Source organism: Globicephala melas, chromosome 12, assembly GCF_963455315.2.
Source record: "Globicephala melas chromosome 12, mGloMel1.2, whole genome shotgun sequence".
NCBI classification, from domain to species: domain Eukaryota; kingdom Metazoa; phylum Chordata; class Mammalia; order Artiodactyla; family Delphinidae; genus Globicephala; species Globicephala melas.
In genome coordinates this window covers 56,420,743-56,426,375 of record NC_083325.1, presented here as the reverse complement: position 1 = coordinate 56,426,375, position 5,633 = coordinate 56,420,743, and the positions used below count along the sequence as shown (strand labels likewise).

Below are 5,633 nucleotides of genomic sequence, written 5' to 3'. Positions count from 1 at the left end.
TCCCAGCTCTGCTGCAAGTTATCTAACGGCTCTATACATCAATTTTCTCATCTTGAAAATTGGAGATAATAATAGTATTTATCTCTGAGAGGTATTAAGTGGGTTAAATGATGATGAAAGGCATTTAATGAGTATACTCTATCATTAGAGTCAATAAGAACAATAAAATAGCAAATCTTTATGACCAAACTTTGTTGCTTGGAGGCAAAAATCACCGTAACGCGCTTCCATCTTGGTTCCCACTGGGGGCACTTACTTGCCTCTGCTGCTCCTTTTGACAGGAATTTTTCTTTTCTTCCCCAACCAACAAAGAGCTGAGAGAAGACCCGAAGCGGGGTCTGAGTTGCTGCTTCCTGATGTCATGGTAGTCTGCTCTGCCACTTAAGATTTGTGTGACATTCGACAGATTCCCTAATCTCATGAACCTCAATTCCCCCATCTATAAAATGGGTGTAGTGATACTGACCTCACAGTACGTGTCAAGAGGTTAGACGGTTCCTGGCGCACAGCAGGTGTTCAGTACATGATAACTGTCCATCAGGGCTCCAGGTAGGGGCCAGCTCTTACCTGCCCCAGACCCTGCACAGTTCCCTGTGTCCCTAACAGCTGACGGCAAATCTTCCCAATTACACGGTAAACTCCTCAGGGCAGAGGCAGGGCCAAGGCCTCTTTAACTGTAAGGAACAGTCTTCTTTCTGGGCCTGGGTCCAGGCCAGCCTCCCGGGGCAGCTGGGGAAGAGGGAGAGAATTGTGAGCCTTCTGGAGGTCCAAGACCAGATGCACAAACTCAACAGCCCCTCTTTCTTCTTCTTTTTTCTCTACTTTCCAAACCACAGCCCTGAGGCTGCTCGAGAAGAACTGGTTCTTTCTATTTGACTATGGCCTGGGAGAAAAGTTGCCCCATTGACTCAGGGCACATTTGGCTTGGTCAGAGAAGGTGTGAATTGTTAGATCGGATCACCTGGCCCCTATGCTCCCATTCCTATCCCTCTCCCCTGCAAAGGCCTCTGGACAAAGGCAAAGGCCTCCTCTCTACCACCCCCTGCCACCAGAGTCCACCCATCACCCATTGATCCAGGGGCCAACTCTTCATCCCTCTACCTGCTTCTCCATCTGCCCAGGGAACAGAGACCCTAGGGTTTAGCCCTCCCCTGGCCTGGGTCCAACGCCAAGGCAGCCGCCTCCCTCCTTCCCCTAGGTAATGGCTCTAAACAGGTACCTCTCAGCCTTCTCTGTCCTCAGCCCCACGCCCCCAGCTCCTCCAATCAAAGGAACCAGTGAAGGGAGAGGACACACATCCCAGACATCCAGGAAAGGGAGAGAAAGAGAAGCTGTCACAGAGCATCTCTCTGGGCTGGTAGGTGAAGCTAAGCAGGAGGGAGGAGGGGTGAAGAGCGAGGCTGGCTCGGGGAGGGAGACTCTGGACCACAGATCTGGAGGCCCAGACAGACAGAGACCAGCACGGGCAGGGAGAGCTCTGAGCCCAGAGGGCCTTTTTGTTTCTGGGGTCCTGGAGAGCCTCACCCTCTGCCAGGGTCATGGAGCCAAAATGGCTCACGTTCCCAACTTGAGACCCACAGAGAGGAACTAAGCTCTTTTCCAGAAACGGGTGGAAAGATCTTTCCTGAGCCACGGCTTTCTGTCTCTGTCTTTGTCTGACTACCCTCAGGATTCAGGGGCGTTTTTCTCTCTCTCCATGTTTCTGCATCTTTGTCTATCTTCTCTCCTCTCCTCTCTCTTTCTCTCTCTGCCCCCCATCTCTGTCTCTGATCATTTCTTGGGGACTCTGCCTTGGGGCTCCCACTCTCCAGTGTGTAGGAAACCTGACCCTCATCATCTGTTTTTTATATTTTGGAAACGTCAGCTTCACTTCCTACCTGAGGGAAGGGGGGGTGGGGGCTCAGGCTGCTGGCTCCACCCCTTTCCCTCCCCCCTTCCTTTTCGGAGCCCATCCCCTCCCCCAGCTCCTTGCCCCAGGGAGGACAGACCAAGGCCTTCCCTGTGCTTGGTCACCGTGGCACCAAGAATCAGGCCTTGATTCATAGTCTTCCCTGTGCAGCTCACCACGGGCTGGGGGAGGCAACGAGGCCTCTTCTGCTCCACCACTGGTTTACTGATTCGGGAAAAAGTGAAAATTCCAGACGCAGAGAGAGCCCAGGAGGCTGAGAGATTTCACCAGTGGAAACCAGGAAGGAGAGTAGTTAAAGTCATTTCTGCCTCTAGGCAGAGTTATGGTTAGCTGTCTAACATGTTGTCACAGATGTTTATTTGTTTAATATCATCATTAATACTAGCTACAGATTACCCATATTGAGGGCTTAGCTTGTGCCAAGCACTTTTTACGTCTTTGCATTTCATTCACTCAACAGCCTTACGGAGTAGGCACTACTATCATCTCCCATTTTCTGCATAAGAAAACAAATACCCAGAGAAGTTAACTAACTCACCCAAAGTAACTCGAATAATGAAATGTGAACCCAGGTGTCTTTGACTCCAAATCCCAAAGCTCTCTGCTCTATATCAAGGTTTCCAAGACCTGAGAAATGTATTTTGTACATTTCCTTTTAAAGAAAATAAATCCACAAAAACTCTAAGAATAGACCTTCAAGGTCCCAGGGACCCGTGTATCCCGGTTGGGGAAGCAGTATCTGTAATTCACTATTTTCTGGGAGACCCTGAAAAACCAGCTAGCAAAGATGACACAGAAAGGCTACAAGCAGGCATTTCAGGAAAGGGAACCGGGAGGGCCACAGGGGAAAACACTAATGATGGCTGCAAGTCAGAAGCCAGTGCAGGCGGCGGGCTGGGGGAGTCTGGTTCTGTGCAGAGAAATGAAAAGGGGGTCACTGGGCCAGGTGGAGGGCTGGGGCCAGCTCACAAAGGCCTGAAGGCCCAGTTCAATTTATCCTCCAGGTTGCTGAGCCGGAGAATGATACTCCAAAAGAGGTCTTTGAGACCTGGGCTGGAGGGAAAAGGTAGACAATAAAGAGGCTACTGGCCTTGCCAGGTCTTCGAGACAGGGCGGATGGGCGGACCGTAGATCTGGATCCTCAGCCAGAGTTCTGTGTCTTTTTCAGTTCTTTGAAATGATGATTCCACTCCTTGGGTGGCAAAAAAAAAAAAAAAAAAGAAGAAGAAAAAGCAAACAAGTACAATTTGGTTAAGAACTCAAGAAGCTGCCAATTCAGAAACTCTAATCTGTTCAAAAAGTTCAATCCCTTTTTTTCAGAGTCCAAAAACCTATTTCCATCAAAGATTGTATATGTCTGTATGTCTGAGAGCTGGCAAGGGAGACGGAGTGAGTGTGAGAACGAGTGCTGAAATGCCTTTGTTCCTGTGTGTGAGGCCACTGTTCCGTGGGCTCATGTGTGTGCATTGTATGTATGTACACTCAGGCCTGTTTCTCAGGCCCTGTGTGCGTTGAACTTTCAAACCATAACAGAAACACTGAAGCTTGGCAAAGATATCACAGGAACAATTATCTAATTTCAGAACATGTTATTATAATACCTACACGATGTGTAACGAACTCAACAATGTTCATGTTATATTCACCAACTCCGAGTTATAGATTCTCAATGCCAAGTCCTACCTAGGAGGCTCCTCCAAGACCCTAGAGCAGAGCAGGCCCCAGAGAAAGCTCGTTAAGGAATATTCCCCCCACAATGGATTCCTTGGGGATCAGGAGGTTTGGCTAATAGATACCAAGAGATCTTTGGAAGGGGGGCAGAGCCTATCTTGAAATGGCAACTCTGTCCTCCCAGAATCCCCATTCCTCCCCAGCAAAGGAGCCCTGGAACTGGTAAGGAAATGGCCATATTAGGGTCACAGAGGTAGAGAGGCTTTCCCTGACTCAGCTGTCGGCCAGGGGGGCCCCATGATCCGCCAGGCTCCCCTCTTCCCCAGGCGGCTGGATTGGACTGTAGCTGTGTGAGGGGAATGTTTGCTGTTTGCTGCTGCTCCCTGTTGACTTTAGCCAGTAGCTCTGTTTACAAACCCAGGTTGGTTTTCCCAGCACAGTTAATTAGACCAAAGACATCTGGTGTGAGGGCTGGGGAGGGCATCTGCTCAGAGCCTTCCCCCTACACCCAGCAGCCAAGGGCCAGGGCAGGGCAGAGCAGCTAAACAGGACCAGACCAAACTCCACCAAACCCAAGGTCCTCAGGAGAATCGTGGCTTCTCTCAGCCCTCTCATGTTTTCTAAGTTAGACTGGGCCCCAGCTCTCCGAGTCTTAGGGGACCCCAGGAGTCAGGATTGGTTGTCCCTTCATCAGTGGGATCACAGGCTGGAGATCAAGAATTCAGTGCTGTCCTCTGCCCTTCCAGGTCCAAAAGAACCGGCCAGAGATTCCTGTCCCCTCCCTCATCACAGAGACTGTGCTTTCTGTCGGAAGGCCAGAACCTCTTCAGCCTCCTGGAGAAAAGATTTTCTAAGCCCTCCACCTCCTCCCTGACTCCTCTCCAGCCAATCTCTGACACTGCGGGGCGGAAAGAGATTAACCTGTAGAGGACCAGGAGGCAGGAAGGTGCCCAGGAAGGTGGGAGGATCTAGGTGGACAGTTCCTGGGCGGTGGGGAAGTGGAGGGCTGGGAGGGGGAGGGGCAGCGGCTTATCTCTCCCAGGAGGGGGGAGCTCACTCCAAACAACTAATGCACTGGCGTGTGAAAGCTCCTCAATTAGCACTAATGATGCAATCAGGGAGGGAGGAGGAGGGGCCAGAAGTTCTGGTGGAGTCAGCACCTACTTACACACGCGGTATACACTCCCTTCCTCGGACACAGTAGCCCCTTCAGATACACTAATGCACACACTCCAGAGACAATCTGGACCACGCACGTCCGTGGGTACAAAGGCACTCTTTGTAAATTACTAGCACGAATATGGTTCGTGATCCGCTGCTAACCGCGTCTGACTGCGGGGATCCCGGGGCAGCGGTTCCACCTGGGGCTTCGGGGACAAAGAAAATCAGAAAACTTGGTAGAGGAGGTTGAAGAGAGCATCTCCGAAAACTTCAAGATTTTTCTTCGGATCCCAGAGTTCCCGTCCCACCCGCGCTCGCAGGTGCCAGCCCCTCCCTCAGCGCCGCCTCCCCATCCCCCGCCCCCGAATCCGGGACTGAGCCAGGAGCCGCCACCCGCAGTCCCACTCGCGGGAGGCGGGACCCACGCTCCTTCCCTGCGCCCAGCCCGCCCCAAGGCCCCGGGTGCCCGGGAGGGCGCTCTGGGACCACGCGGATCCTCAGCACCCCGGACCCAGCTGCTCGTCCCCTCCAGAACCCGTTACCCGCTGGCCTCGCCCCTTCATCTTCCCCCCCACCCTGCCCGGCCGGCTCCGTTAGCCGCCTCTCGGTCCCGTTATCCGGCCGCCCCGACCCCATTATCCGCCCTTGCGCTGGGCCCGAGCCCCCGCGCGTCCCGGGGCCGCTGCCGCCCCCTCCCTTTCTCGCCGGCCGGAGCTCGGGGGCCGCGGGCTGGGCAGGGCCGGAGCCGCCTCCGCGCCGCTTCCCAGGCCCGGACGGCCGCGGGAGGAGGTCCCGCTGTCAGTCAGCGGGGAAGGCCGGGCCGGGCAGCCGAAGGGGGCGGCGCCGAGGATGGGCTCTGGCCGGGAGCTGGGAGGCGGAGGCGGAGCGGGCG

General features: G+C 53.6%; 1 long non-coding RNA gene across 1 annotated transcript; it reads right to left on the bottom strand.

Moving 5' to 3' along the window:
• Positions 1 to 491: 491 nt before the first annotated feature.
• Positions 492 to 5,073, bottom strand: LOC138842917 (uncharacterized). Its single transcript, XR_011377901.1, has 3 exons — positions 4,749 to 5,073; positions 3,000 to 3,101; positions 492 to 729 (listed from the first exon to the last, which is right to left on the bottom strand). It is a non-coding gene; the product is annotated as an uncharacterized lncRNA (long non-coding RNA).
• Between the last annotated feature and the right edge of the window lie 560 nt (positions 5,074 to 5,633).